This window comes from Impatiens glandulifera, chromosome 1 (genome assembly GCF_907164915.1).
Source record: "Impatiens glandulifera chromosome 1, dImpGla2.1, whole genome shotgun sequence".
NCBI classification, from domain to species: domain Eukaryota; kingdom Viridiplantae; phylum Streptophyta; class Magnoliopsida; order Ericales; family Balsaminaceae; genus Impatiens; species Impatiens glandulifera.
The window spans coordinates 51,846,172-51,862,099 of NC_061862.1; positions in this window are offsets into that span (position 1 = coordinate 51,846,172).

Sequence of the window (15,928 nt, forward strand, 5' to 3'; positions counted from 1 at the left end):
TGAGCTGATGGAATGATCCGTCAATGATGGTCATGATGCTGTCATCATCGAGTATGTGCCCATTGTTAAAAAATTCAAACACCTCTTCTTCGAGAATGATGTTCAAACCCTCAAGAAAGTGTTGTAGCCCGGATTCTACGATTGGTGAAAAGATGGTTTCTTCAAACCTAGAGTTCAATACTTCGTAGAAGTCGACGATAATAGTGTTTCGCATTTCAGCATTCATTTTTCAAGAAATGGATTTGAACAAAGGATGAATGAGTTTTGAAAATTCAAGCTTAGAGAGAGAGGAAAATTTCTGAAGTGTGATTTGTTGAAGATGGATGAAGTCCCTTTTATAATGCATGCGGTTGGATTGCATTTAATGAGAATATTTGAAAAATCAGGCCGTTTATGTATGGTCATAAATGCTTATCAATTTTCAAGGGAATAATCCGTTTGTAGATTGTCTAATCTATTCGAATTAGGCATGCTTCTTGGAAAGCGGATATTTCAGTTTTCAAGACTGATTTGATATTGTTTGATGTAGCGCATTTAATGTCTTTTATTTTCTCAAGATTTTTTAGGATTTTGACCGAAGAGGAAAGAAAAGATTTTCATTAAAGAGAAGTACCAAACCGGTAGTACAGCAAAATTACCGATTTGATAATTGAGAAATAATGAAAAGATTAGACATTAGATGATCCGGCGGCTTGATTCTTCTTAGCTCTTGCCACTTCCCATCTGTCGATTAGCTCCTGGTTTCTCTCCTTCGTGAGCACATGCTTCGGGTGGAGAGTGACGAAGGGGCCGGAATGGAGGTACAGACTTTCACAAAAACCGCTTAGCTGAGGAGCTTAGCCGGTTTTGTTTGAGATGATCATCTTCTTCAGATTGCTGAAGATGATCCAGGACCAGTTTACCGGTGTCCCGACCGTGATGGCAATCATCATTTCGAAAATTCTCTGGGTATAGTAGTAGTTCTTCTCTCTACCCAGAACAGACTTTCCCAGCATTTCACACAAAATCTGGTATTTGTGAGAAAGTTGACTCTTAGCACCCCAGGGCTTAACCGTGATGTTGGAGTTGGAGAACCGATGACACATTTCTTCAATGGTCACCAGGGAGTAAGTGAGGTCGGTTACCCCTTCAGTGGGTAAACCGCAATATTCGGCGAAATCCGTCTTGCTGAATAGGAATGATTGACCGTAGACCCGTGCCACGATAATGTCTCGGTGCACTTCTTTTGCTGTTTCGAAGAACTCATCAACTACCAAGTAGTTGATGATAAATCTGTTCTCCAAGAACCTTCTTAGCCCGCTTCTTTCAACGGCTAAGAACATTTCTTTGATGTCGTGGTATTCGTAATGATATATAGAGTTGAAATCAGCCAGCATGATCTTCTTGGCTAGTGGATCAGAGTTCATGTTCTTGTGATAGGTTTAGTTCAAGAGATTTTGTGAATAGTGAATTTGTGAAGTGTTGTGAAGGATGAAGGGTTGTTTATATAGCTAGGGGTTCGGCTATGTTAGTAGGTTAAGCATGCTTAGTGATGTCATTGGTTAATTAATAGGGTTTAACTTGTTGAAGTGTATAATGTTTATTTCCAATGCAAAATTAATGATTACTAAGGATTTTCATGATGACAATATATCTATTGACAAGATGTTAGTCTCCCTCTCTTGATGATGGACACGTGTCGTCATCTCGATTGAGGTATATTATTCTATTGATTATAGGCTTCATTTCTCAAGGTGTGCATGAAAACGCGGTTATCTGTCCCAAGTTAACCGAAAAAGTTCAGTTTACCGAAACCATGATGCATTTTTACTAATTGATTTTCCGTGACCGGTTTTAGTTGGATATCTTATTCCGTTGTGAAGAAATATTGAATCACATTAACATTTGTTCAGCTTTGGATTAAGCTTATCCGTTTTACCAAGTCATTTGAACCGCTTAGTATTTATACATGTGGTTTGATATTATGAAGTTATCAAGCATAACTGGAGACTTCCTCCCGGTTGGCATCCTTGAATGTTTAATGTCCTATTGGGATACGGTTTGAGAAGCGAGAGCTTCTCCCTGAACACATACCCCGGTTTTTCATGATAATGTATGTGGACAGCATGCATGGATGATTATGGTGTAAGTTGCTTGCTATCAGTAAGTCCTAAAATATTTCTGAAATGAGAGAACTTAGCTTCCTATAGCGGTTTGGTGAAGATGTCAGTCACTTGTTGCTCAGTTGAGACGTATTCTAGTCGGATGTGCTTCTGTTGAACATACTTCCGGATGAAATGATGTCTTATGTCAATGTGTTTCGTTCTTGAGTGCAATACCGGATTATATGTGATCGCTATTGCACTGGTGTTGTCACATAATATTGGCAATTCTTCAGCTATTACGCCAAAGTCTCTTAGTTGTTGTTGGATCCAGAGAAGTTGTGCACAGCAGCTTCCGGCTGCTAAGTACTCTGCCTCTACGGTTGATGTTGCAACTAAAGTTTGCTTCTTGCTGTTCCATGAGACAAGTCGGTCTTCCAGAAATTGGCAAGTCCCACTTGTACTCTTTCTATCGATTTTGCAGCCTACATAGTCTGCATCTGAGTAACTGATGAGATTGAAACTTGAATCTTTTGGGTACCAAAGCTCCACATCTTGAGTCCCTTTCAGATACTTTAAGATCCTTTTAGCCGCGGTGTAGTGTGATTGCTTTGGATTGACTTGAAATCTCCCGCATACTCCGACCGCAAACAGGATGTCCGGTCGGCTAGCTGTTAAGTAGAGTAGAGATCCAATCATTCCTCGATATTCCGTGATGTCGACGGCTTTACCATCCTCATTTTTGTATAGTTTTACGGAAGAGCTCATTGGTGTAGCCGCCTCAGCACATGTATCCATTCCAAATTTCTTCAACAGTTTGGCTGTGTACTTTGTCTGGCTTATGAACATTCCGGTTTCGATCTACTTAACCTGAAGCCCTAGGAAGAAGCTCAGTTCTCCCATCATACTCATTTGAAATTTGTCAGTCATCATTTTTGAGAATTTATCACATAACTTTGGATCGGTCGATCTGAAAATAATATCATCAACATAGATTTGAACGAGTAATATGTGCTCCTTTTTCTCAAATTTGAAAAGATTTTTATCAACTGAACTTATTGTAAACTTGTGATCAAATAAGAATTGCGTTAATGTATCATACCAGGCTCTTGGAGCCTATTTTAAACCGTAAATGGCTTTGTTTAGCCGGTAAACATGGTTTTCGTATTCTGAAATTTTGAAACCTGAAGGTTGGTTAACATACACCTCTTCATTTACTTACCGTTTAGAAAAGCGCTTTTAACATCCATTTGAAAGACTTTGAAAATTTTGAAAGCTGCAAATGCTAGAAATATTCTAATGGCCTCAATTCTAGCTATAGGAGCAAATGATTCTTCAAAATCAATGCCTTCTTCCTGTTTATAGCCTTGAGCCACTAACCGAGCCTTGTTCCTCGTAACTAAACCGTCTTCATTGAGTTTATTTCAGAATACCCATCGTGTTCCTATAACTAGTTTGTTTTTCGATCTAGGGACTAGGTACTAGACTTTATTTCTCTCAAACTCGTTTAGTTCCTCTTGCATTTCTAGGATCCAGTCGGGATCTGACAACGCTTCATCCACCTTTTCGGCTCAATTTGTGATATGAAAGCTGAGTTTTCATGGTGTTCCAAATTTTGTTGCCTAGTTCGGACGGGTGAGGATATGTTACCTATTACTAGTTCAAGAGGATGATTTTTGTTCCTTCTGAGGTTTATCCGAGACGTGTCTTCCAAGCGTTCGGTTGGATGATCAAGGTTAGATTGATCGGTAGGCTAAACAGAGTCAGACCGATCGATTTCTTCCGTTGAAACTGAAGAGTCAACTTTCTGCGGTAAAGTAGCTTGATCAGGCTGAGGTTCAGCATCAACCGCTTGATCATTAACAAATCTTCTATAAACCGAAACCTCATCTTCATCATCAGAATAGATATTGAAATTTCCATTCTGTATTGAAGGTCGAAGGGTAATGCAGTATTTCGTTCAACCGATTCATCAAAAACAACGTTAGATGTTTCTTCAACTATTAAGGTTCTAGTATAATAGATTCTATATGCTTTACTTACAGTTGAATATCCCAACATTATTCCTTCATAGGATTTAGCATCAAAAGCAGTCAAATAATTTTTGTCGTTGATGTGAACAAAACATTTACTACCAAAAATTCTGAAATACCGTATGTTTGGAATTCTATCATAGTATATCTCAAAATGAGCTTTAGAAAAACGTTTAGTTACTAGATACCGGTTTTGAGTATAACATGCGGTATTGATAGCCTCGGCCCAAAATTTTTGAGCAATACCCGAATCGGCTATCATTGACCTTGCAGCTTCCTTGAGAGTTCGGTTTCTTCTCTCAGTCAGGCCGTTTTGTTGAGGAGTTCTGGCACTAGATAACTCATGTCTAATACTGGAATCATCAAGAAAAATAGTTAAATTGCTGTTTGTAAATTCGGTTCCTCTATCACTTCTGATTTTGTTTACCCGAATAGATTTTTCATTTTGTATTCTCAAAATCAGTTTAATCAGGTTTGGTGTTGCTTGATTTTTAGAAGCTAAAAATATTAACCAAGTAAATTTAGAATAATCATCAACAACTACCATAGTATATTGCATGCCTCCTAGGCTTGTTACTCTAACCGGACCAAACAGATCCATATGCAGGAGTTCTAAACATCGTTCGGATTGATGATTTCCTTTACTTTTGAAAGAAGACTTTATTTGTTTACACATTTGACATGCAGCACATAATTTATCTTTTGAAAACTTGACATTTGGAAAACCGTACACTAATTCCCTAGAACATATGAAGTTTATTGTTTTGAAGTTCAAATGGTTTAGCCGTTTGTGCTAGAGCCAGTTTGGGTCATTTCCAGCTATCATGCATACAGGATTTTCAAACTAAGTTTTCCAATCAACTTTGTAAATGTTTCCCATTCGGTTTCCGGTTAGTAAAATATCATTTTGATGATCTTTAACTAAGCATGCATTTTTATGAAACTCAACTTTGTATCCTACATCGCACATTTGACTAATGCTTAACAAGTTAAATGTAAATTTTCTACCAATAATACATTATTTATAGACAGGTTACCATGGACAATCTTACCCTTGCCCACAGTTCTACCTTTTGAGTTGTCACCAAATGTGATAACTGCTCCGGTTTCATAAGTGATATCTGCTAGTAGTCCACTGTTACTGGTCATGTGTCTTGAACATCCACTGTCCAGATACCATTCCGAGTTCCTTAGCCGGTTGCTTCTCCTAACCTGCAAAAAAGGAATATTTACACCTTTTTGGTACCCACATTCAGTTGGGGCCGTGGTTGATTAGTCCCTTTGGAATCCAGACTTGGATAAGTCAGATCACTTTCCCAGTAATGGTTCTTATGGTATTTGGCTTAACTTCTTGCTCTTTGCTCAAAAATTCCTTATATCGTGGTGATGAATAGTTTTGATTTTGAGGTGCACTTGTTTTGTTTCGTTTATCTTCTGACTGGTTGGCTTTCCTTCTCTCAGGATGAAGCCATTTTTCCGATTCGGTTGGACTTACATATTTTAGTTCCGGTTCTATGACAGTTTCTGTCTCATTATTGGTTGAAGAGCTCTTGACAAATCTTACGAAAAGAAGATTGTCTTTTGTGAGTTTCATCCTGTTAGAGTGATTTGATTTGTTTGATTTGTTTTGTTTGTATCCAATACCAAATTTACATTTAGGGCGCCTCTTATACTTGCACATCTAATTTACGGCTTCACGGGATCTTTCCTAAGCAGCCGTAATGTATTGTGTTCGTTCATCTTCTTCAGTTACCGGTTGAACTGTCTCCTCATTTTCTAAGTATAGTTTAGCCGGTTCATATACTGTGGTTTCGCATGGATCACCAGCGGTACCACTTGACTCTACGGTTTTATGTTCCACCCAAGTCGGTATAGAAGCAGATATGTTTTTGAACTCAGCGACCATTTCGTTGAGTGCAGAAATCAGATCTGCTTTAGTAAATTCATCAGAAGAGAAATCAAATACCTCTTCGTCGTTTGCCATGAAACATGTTACTCTCTCTTCATCATTCTCATTATCAGAGTACGCCCATTCACTTCCACCGTCGGATGCGATGAGTGTCTTTTGTATTTCTTTTCCTACATCGGCTTGCTGGTTATCATTCCTTCGGTAGTCGTTCCTTTGGTTGTCATTTGTCCGGTAATCGTTCCCTTGATAGTTGTTACCCTGATACCGGTTACCTTGATAGTTGTTGCCTTGGTAGTTGTTTTCCAGTTTTCGATCATCTCTTCTTGGTTTCCTACACTCTGACCTGAAATGTCCAAAACCATCACAGTTATAACATCTTTTATTTGATTTATCAACATAATTATAATTAAAATTGTTGTTAAATGGTGGTTGGTTCTTCTTCATGAATCTCCCGTATTTCTGAGCTAGCATTGCCATCACATCTTCATTGATCTGGTCAGCGTTTTTGACTGGAGTCGGAGCGGTTGATACTTGGACCGCCGGTTCCACTGATGTAACTAGAGCTCTAGTTGCGGTTGACGTGGATGCCTCATCTTCGATCCGAGATTTGATCTCGAACTCATATGCTTTTAGATCTTCAAACACATCATGTAGCTTCATCTGCCCGAGATTTCTTGACTCCCTCATCACCATGGTCTTGATATCTCATGTGCTCGGCAGTGATCTTAATGCTTTGATAATTATCTCCCAGTTATCGTATCTTTTTCCGAGTGTCTGCAGCTCATTGACCACGCTAGTAAACCGATTGCTGAATTCTTTCATGTTTTCTTCCGGTTTCATCCTGATGTTCTCATATTTTTGAGTAGCCACCAAGATTTTGTTTTCTTTTGTTCTTTCGTTTCCTTCATGGATCTGAATGATCGTTTCCCAGACTTTCTTTGCATTTTCACAATCTGATATTTTGTTCAGTGTGTTATCGTCTATAGCCTAGTAGATATGTCTCATGCAATGGTTGTCCAGGTTACTCTTTCTTCGATCTTCAGTTGTTCATGCGTCTATCTCCTTGTTGATCTTTATTGGTCCTTCCTTCAGAACCATGCTCATCTCATCATCCAGCGTAATCAGATGAAGATACATCTATTTCTTCCAGCTACTAAACGTTTCACTATTTAACATCGGTGGTTTGTCGTTGTGGGTCATGCTTCTCATCTTCTTTGGTTGCTTGAGTGTTAAGAACCTCGCTCTGATACCAATTGTTAGGATCGGGTCGCCCTTGGAGGACTGGGGTTCCGGTTTTGGAAGGGTTGACCGCTTACACACAACGCACGCTCTGATTGGTGATAGTCCGGTTAGAGACTACAACTGTTCTCAACACTACGCAAGCTGTTACAGACTCTTGAACCGGGTTCAATGGCGGAAATGTCTATTTCATCTTGAAGTAACACACACGACTTGGATGATATTTATGGGAAGTCGGTTAAGGAGGATTGATAGACCGGTTTTGGTTTTAAGGATTATGTTCCGGTTAATAGTAGTTCGGTTTTAGAGTAAATAAGCAGGAAATAAGTAAAAGACACAAGACAGGATTTTTTATGGATGTTCAGAACAAACCCTCCTACGTCACCCCTTCTTCTCAGATTATGAGAAGGATCTCCACTAACTTTGAAAGTTACAACACTCACAATGTCGGTCGAGTCTATCTCGCTACTCGCCGATTACACCACTTCACTCTTGATGTAATACAATAACACAATACAATAATGCTTTCGGTAAATGAAACAATAATTTAGGATCGCGCGTGAGATTTCTTTCTCTCTCTTAAGATATTTCAAAAATCGTCATAAATGAGGTCGCTTCGTCTTCCTTTTATAGTAAATGAGATCCCAACGGTCATCTTCTTCTCTCACCGTGGGATTGGTCAGTTTGAAACCACGCTGGTTCAGAGCTGTTGCGTGCACGTTTCATTTTTCTAACACTTGGCAAGCATGCATATACCGGTCATGTATTGATGACGTAGCCGACTTATAGTTCTTGACACGTGTCAAACATGCACCTTCCGGTTGTCTGATTCGGATCTTCGGATAAGAAGATCATCATTGTTTTTATCGCATGCTTCTGATCCGGATCTTATCTTCTTGCATTTTCCCAAGAAACATCTATTTCGTCATATTACGTCATCTTGTAATTTAGAGTTTACGGTTGATCTTTACGTAATATGGTCCGGCTGGAGTATGAATTTTTCTTTACTAGTCGGTCTGTTTGAAATGTTTAAGCCGGTTCCTCTTGATCATGACTTGATCATCTAGAGCCGAATTGCTTTGACGTATTCTCTAGCCGGTTTATGCGATCTCCAGCCGACTTGATCTGTTCCAGCACATGAGAGTTAGGAGTAGTTTAGTTCTCTAGCCGGTAAAAATTAACTTACTTAATTTTTCTAACAATTTCTCCCTTTTTGATTATTTAGAATAAATATTCAAAAATTGTAATGTGTGGCCGGTTTAAAATTAACTTACTTAAATTTTCCAACAATGTTCATCTCGAAGAAGACTATGTCTGGACTTTGAAGTTTTTAATTTGCGTCATGCACATTTTCCCCTTAAGACTATTTTGTAAATATCAATAAAAGAGTCTCTTTTTAACAAACGATGTGAGAGTATGTTTATATACAACTCTATGTTTGTTCTAATCAAATAACATCTCTAGGTTGCCTTTCGGCGCATTTGTATTTTATTTTATTACATTTGCAAAATCTTTATCTCTCTCTTCAAAATCGTAGTCCACTAGTCACTTTGAAAAAGTACTGCCCCACGAAGAAGAGACCCCAGACTAGACGTTTTGTGCGCCAAAAAATTGCCAAAGGAACTCCGAAAAACGATAAAGATACGGTATCTCCAACTAAGTTTACTGAAATGAAGGTTACTCTTCAGCAAGTAACATAACAATTGGCATTGTTAACAAACTTGATGACCAAGACTTCTATTCCTGTTCAGGATCAGCCATCCTCGTCATGACAAGCACAACAAAATGTTCCACATGTTATCCAGAAAATTATGATTAATCTTCAAACTCGTCGTAACATTGATGAAACCTCTCTCTATGAGGAACCTCCTAAAGATGATAATAAGTCAGTAAAAACTCAACTAGAAGTTGTTGATAACCCCAACACCCAAGAAAGGGCAAACCCTACAATCATTCCTCCTACGGAATATGAGGTCCAAATGGCTTTGTTGAATGACAATCAAGCAAAGTTTCAAGATTAGCTCAATCAGTTGACCAAGGGTAGCATTGATGAACACCATGAAATAAAAAATGCTATGAAAATTATTGAAAGAGCAGTCATCCCATTTGGGATATAACTACCCTCTCTATCAAAGTACATAGGTAAGAGTGACCATGTTCCCTTCTTCCAGATACAATGGCTATGACACCTTAATACTTGGGAGAACCAACGGTCATCCATCTATTTCCTTAATATTTAGATGGTGCGGCCTTACATTTGTATCACCAAAAGAAGATAGTTTATCTTTAGACTATAGATGAGCTCGCCTCAATCTTTATAGAACGCTTCAGTATGCATCTCATCTTAGAATGGCCCGAGAAAAAGATTAAAATGTGAAACAAGGCCAGAACAATAAATTCATGATTTTCATCGAAAGGTGGAAGGCTGTTAATGAAGAAATCGATTCTTTACCCAGTGAACAAAGATAGATCAACATGATTTTGGATAACGTTAACGGTCGATATTCTATTGAATTCGCCATCAATACTTTCCAAAACATGAAAAATATCCTCAAAATAGGTAATAACCTCGATGAAGCATTTGATAAGGGAAAAGGAGGGTAAAATCATAAAAACTTATATTGTCCCTCCTCGACCTCAAAGGAAGGACAAAGTCGAAGTCCACTAGGTCACGGCTACTTGGCAAGCTCCACTCTCTCTTAAGTCAAGTCCAAGAAAATTGTTGTTGGTTAAAACAAATGTCCCTACAACATTAGAATTGTCAATACCAAGGGTCCTAAGGCCTCCTAGAAATTTTGACGATTTGGGTATGACCTTGAGTCAAGTCTTACTCTCCTCCAACAATGGAATCTAATTAAACCTTTGACTCCATGAGAAGGTAAAGAGTTCCTTGGAAATTAGAAAGTGCATGGTGCATGTACCATCATATGAAATGTCACTCTATTGATAACTGTAGTTCCCTTAAGCATTAGTGTCAAGATCTGATCGATCAAAAGATCATTCCTAAACCTAAAATCGTGAAAAATCCATTACCCGGTCATCATGTAAATATGATCTCCATGGACGAAGCTATTAACACTATTGAAGTTAATATGATTAATCAATGGCCCAAAAAGGAGGATGGCCAAATTCCACCTCCACTAGCGGTATCTTAGAAGTGGTGGATTCTTGATAATCCTACCATTGATCCTCCAAGAAGTGGTGTGCCAGAAGTCTTAGCAACTCGAAGTGGATCTGACTTCCAACCTATTTTCATGAAAATAACCCTTGCCAATATGACTAATCTCCCTGAATCATCTAATGACCCAAGAAGGAAAAACGATCCTAGAGCTCAAAACCCGAGCGATGGTTTTCTTACTCAACTTAAGAAGACGATTGCCAACATTTCCATCTTGTAAATTCTAATGTATTCTATAAAACACAGGAAGGCTGTTATGATTGAACTAAGTCAGACCATTGTACCAACCAACATAACTCCGGAAGAGTTAGTTGGAATCATTTCGATAACTCTTTAAATCAACATGATAGGTTTTGAAGACAAAGATCTACCTGTTCCAGACGAAACCCATGCTAAGGCGCTTTAAATTTATGTAAAGATGGCTCAAAAGGTCATTCTTATGACACTAATTGACAATGGTTCAGCATTGAACAAATGTTATTGGAAGGCTCTCCAAGAAATCGACATTTCTGCTAATAAAGTTCTTCCCTCAGACTTATGTGTCCGAGGCTTTGATAATTTTTGTCAATAGATTATGGGTAGCTTCCGAACAATGATTTATGTGGATGATACACCTTTTGAGGTCGAATTTTGCGTAATCAATATGCGATAGTCATGGGCTTGTCCTAAATAGTTTTTTTGGATTAAAATTGGTTTTTTCTCTCTCATACTCTCCATCATTTCAATTTTTTCAATCACTTCATTCCTCTACTTAAAATACCATTTTACCCTTACCAATTTTTCTAAATTTTAAATTAATAAACCTTATTACCCAGTGGCACGCTCCGTAATTTTTAATAACAGTAGAGACTTAAATGTCCCAAAACTCATTCTACCTAAATAAACTTATCCATATTTCATACAGGTTTTTCTATCACTTTAGCAAAAATAAACCAAATAAACCTATTTAGGACAGGCCACAACCTAATCATGGGACGACCTTGGTTGCATCAGGCTAAGGCTCTAGCCTCTACCCTAAATCAGAAGATACGGTTCATGGCTAACGGTAAATTCATCACCATAAAATGTGAGAAGTACGTCACGACCGTCATTGGTTCAACTCACTCCACTAACCCTGAGGTTGAGTTAAGTGGATTTGATGTATGTTCTATATTTAGGCAAGGCCATGTTTAATCTCACACTCCTGACTTTACACCATATAGTGTCATCTCCATGCATCTCATGTAAAAAATGAGATATTTCTCAGGAATAAGTCTATGGCCAAATGCTACTGACATGACTTCTTTTCCCTAGTCTTATTACGACACAAACAACTTTAGTATCAGATATACTCCGACAGGGTATGAAGGTTATAGAAAAGGTAAAATATCTAAACAATATATACATATTCCTCCAACCCTAAATGGACAGTTTGTGCGAGAAGGGGAAACCAGACTGTGTTTTGATTTCCCCGAGCCATTCTTCAATCAAGTTTTACAAACTCACTCTCTAGGTTTCAAAATCTTTTTAGATTGTTCTTTTAATCCTATTTCATTTGTCAAATGATTAGGAAAAAGACTACTTATTGGTACGAAACTCTGGAAAAGTTGGTCAAAGACAATTACTCTCTAATGGAGGAAGACTTGGATGATGAAGGCTCTTGTAAGATAAACTCCACAAACCTACTAGCAGCTGGTAAAGCTCCTGTAATCAACCTAAGAATTGATGATGAAGAAACTCCCCTTTTGGACTGTGAAAAAGTATATGATGTTGTAATAAATAAAGAAGCCTGTAATGACAATCCTGATGGGATGTCTTCGTCTTTTTATAATAAAGCGTCCAATAAAATACTATAGTACAATTTCAAATATATGTCAAATGATGATGATGTTTCTTTTCAGTCTGATATTAATTTCGAAATGAAAATCTTCTTGGAACATGAGAACACAATCGTTTCCGCAATGGAAATGACAATTAAAATAAACCTCAATTCAGTCGACGGTCCTCAAATTGTATTAATTGGACAAAGTCTGGGTGATGATGAACATCATGAAATGGTAGAATTGATAAAGGCCAACAAAGACGTGTTCGCCTGCTCTAACAAGGATATGCCTGGAGTGGATCCTACTATCGTTCGACATTAGATTCTTCTCTATCATGAGGCTAAACTCATCAAACAGAAGTTAAGACGGATGAAAGTTGAGGTTGTAGCCAAGATAAAAAAAGAAAGTTCAAAAAAATTTGGAAGAAAAATTCCTCGAAAGTGTGGACTACCCCCCATGGATGGCCAATGTAGTTCATGTCTTAAAGAAAGACTGAAAGATATGCGTATGTGTAGACTACCACGATATGAACAAAGTCAACCCTAAGGATAGCTTTCATTTACCTCATATCGACATTTTGGTCGATCATGTCGTTGACAATCAGTTGTTATCTTTCATGGATGGTTTTTCAGGATATAACCAAATCCTAATCGTTAAAGAAGACAAAGAGAAGACCACATTTATCATGGAGGTACGTTCTGTTTCAGGGTCATGCCCTGCGGTCTCAAAAACACAGGGCTACTTACCAAAGAGTAGTAACTATGATCTTGCATAACATGATCCACAAAGAAGTGGAAGTCTACATCGATGAAATGATCGTGAAGTCTAAAAATCACTAGGGTCATATTCCCAAATTAGACAAATTCTTGCAAAGAATTTGAAAATACCTAAGAAGTATTATTTCGGAGTCACATTCGGTAAGATGCTAGGTTTTCTCATTATTCAACGAGGAATAGAAATTGATCCCTCCAAAATCAAGGTCATTACGGTTATGCTTGCACCTCAAAATGAGAGAGAAGTTTGAGGTTTTCTCAGCAAAATCTAGTTTATTAGTCGTTTCATTAGCAAATTAACTCTCACTTGTGTTCCTCTTTTCAAGCTAATGAAAAGTGATCAGAAATTCCAATGGATTGAAACTTTTCAACAAGCATTTGACAAAATCAAAGACTATCAAAAGTCACTACCAGTTCTTATGCCTCCAAGGCCTGGTGTTCCCTTAATTTCTAGTTCACAATGATAGATTCGGCTATGGGTAGCCCGTTGGCTCAAGAAAACGAGAATAAACTCAAAATTGTCGTTTATTATCTAAGCAAGAGAATGACTGGATGTGAATTGAACTATTCGACACTTGAAAAAGTGTGTTGGGCACTTGCATGGGTCACTAAAAGATTGAGACATTATACCCTATCAAGATAGTATCCAGATTATATACAATCCATTATTTGTTTCAGAGAACGTTGTTGTCTTCTATACTTGTTAAATGGGTGATGATGATTTCTGAATATGATATAACATATACGGTTCAAAAATATGTTAAGGGAAACGTTATTGCAGACTTCTTGGAAGATCAGCACATCACGGTCGAGTCTTTTTTGAACTCGACTCTCCCGATGATACCATAATGTCTGTCTCTTCAGAGATGTGGAAATTAATGTTTGATGGAGCGTCATCCAAATATGGCTATGGAATTGAAATTCTCTTGATAAATCTCAAGGGAATCTATAATCTCATCTCTATTAAATTAGAATATTTTGTAACCAACAATGAGGTTGAGTATGAAGCATATCTCTCAAGTCTCAAAATCGCATATGAAAGAGGAGCTCAAACTAGACGCAATTGGCGACTTTAACCTGGTTATATCCCAAGTTAATGGAATATGAAAAGTATGATTGGAAAAATGCTATCAAAACTTGAAATTGCTAAAATTGTAATAGTTGGACCTCACATGGCATAATTCAAAGTTTGAGCCTTATTTGGTAAAAAAAAACTATAGTTTGAGTCCCAAATAATAATTGTGTCTTTTATCATTTATAACACGGTTAAAGTGTTCAACCAATAATTTATTTTTTTAATTTAGGAAATTAAAATATTGAACCGATATTTTTTATAACAAAAATTAGTTACATTTTAAACTGATATTTTTTAATTTAAAAAGTTAAAATGTCGACCGATATTTTGTTTTTTTATTTAGAAAGTTACTATGTTAAACCGATATATTTTTTAATTTAGTAAATTTACATGTTTGAACCATTATTTTTTCTTAATGTAATCGATTTTAGATAAAAACTTTTGACACTAAAGTTATTATAACTAGTATGTATCTCGTGCATTTCCACGAGTAATAATATAAAAAACCGTGAAAAAATATTACAGTAAAAATGTGATAGCATTTTTAATTTTATTTTTAATCGTTTTAAGTTTATGGGCGGGACAACCCAAAATCCGACCCAAGTATCCATTTAGGGAATGCTTGGTACGTGGTTTTTGTACTCAGGAATGAGAAAGGGAATAAAATAAAGTGTTTGGTTGATGTGTTTTATTTCAGAACATTAATTTAATTCTCGGATACTCAGAAATCCTTCATTCCTCTCTAAATTGGGAGGAATGAATCACATTCCCTTGTAATGCATTTTCTCTCCCATGATGTCCACTCTCTCACATTTTCTTTCATAATTATAATTATAATTTTATATATATATATATATATATATATATATATATATATATTTTCTTTTATAATTATATTAGACGACGTTATTTTATAATTAAATTAATAATAAAATTTTTAATTTATTTAATGAAATAAATTATTTCAATTATTTAAATAATATTGATAAATTATTTAAAATAAAATATAATTAATAAAATAAAATAAAAATTTTATAATAACTAATAATAATACAATTATTTTTATATAATTAATGTATACATTATATATTAATAATAAAATTATAATAAATTAATTAAAATATAAAAACTTAAAAATAAAATAACAATCTTATATAAAATAAATATTTTAAAAATATTAGAAAAATTAAATATGAAATATTTTTAAAAAAAATGTTATTAAAAAAATTATTTAATGTTATAGTATATATTATTAAGTAAAATGTTATATTTAATTTGATTAATTATTAATATATAATATTCTAAAGACTTTATCTTGTTTGATAAATAAAAAAAAATGAATTATTCATCTATTTTTTTATAAGTATTTAAATATATATATATATATATATATAATATAATAAAATATTAGATGTTTATATTTTATTAAATTAGAATACACTTCAATATTTTATATATTTTAAACAATTATAATATAAAAAAAATATTTTGTATTTTTAATTAAATAAAATATAATAATAATAATAATAAAATAAAAATATTAATCTAATTTCAATTAAAAAATAATATTAATAATTTCTCTCTAATAAATCTAAACATTATCAATGGAATGGAAATATCCAAATCGTTATCAATGGGATTGGGAATGATTAATACTCATAACCAAACATTACACTTCTATCAATTATACACATTCTCATTCCACACATCTATCAATCTCATTCCTATTTTGATTCCGTTATTTGAACCAATTCGATTCCCTTATTTGAACAAATCGCCCCTCATTCTCACATATATATCCAAATTAATTACAGCTCTCGAGCTCTCGACCCGTCAAT